Genomic DNA, 575 nt, shown 5'->3' with positions numbered 1-575 from the left:
GCGCGTTTAAAGATGAGTTCCCCGGGACGACTGGTAGGTCAGACCTTCTCATCGATCATCCCGGGGCCCGCCGCGGAACGACGTTCTCTGGGATTCGTCTTCCACCATCTACCGACCGACCGACCGACCGACCGACCGAGACCTCCTCTCCTCAGCGGTTGTCAAAACTTGTCAGGGATGCGTATCTCTCGCGCGGTGAAAATTTCATACGCGGCCAATTTCACGCGCCTTCCATCTTTTTTTCTCTCTCCTTCTTTCTTCCTCCTTCCCTTCCTCCTTTTCTTCCTTTCTCGTCTCCAACGAGATAACGAGATATATCCCGAGAATCGCGTTTCTTTCGACGTATTCTTGGGATATTGGCAACGAATATTATTCGACGTGTTGATTCGTCAGATAGAAACGTTTCCCACGATTTCGATTTCGTGGTGGATGAGAAAAAGAAGAGATCCGCGGGGAAGAAGCACCACTGGCGGAAGGGCCCGTTCGGTCGTTAGACCAACGCATCTTCGGTATTTAGTTTCATTTTAATAATGAAAGATGGGTCGAGATAAAAATCTCCGAGGGCCGAGCGGTGC

General features: G+C 50.8%; 1 protein-coding gene across 1 annotated transcript in view; it reads left to right on the top strand.

The window, feature by feature from the left end:
- The window catches only part of LOC116186572 (dachshund homolog 2-like), a gene marked incomplete at its 5' end in the record, with an annotated part of 15,669 nt that overhangs the window by 400 nt on the left and 14,694 nt on the right, over positions 1-575 (top strand). The gene's annotated exons all lie outside the window — the stretch shown is intronic.

This window comes from Apis dorsata, unplaced genomic scaffold, assembly GCF_000469605.1.
Source record: "Apis dorsata unplaced genomic scaffold, Apis dorsata 1.3 scaffold_939, whole genome shotgun sequence".
NCBI lineage: Eukaryota > Metazoa > Arthropoda > Insecta > Hymenoptera > Apidae > Apis > Apis dorsata.
The sequence above is the reverse complement of the archived record's forward strand: the minus strand, read 5'-3'. Positions and strand labels throughout refer to the sequence as shown.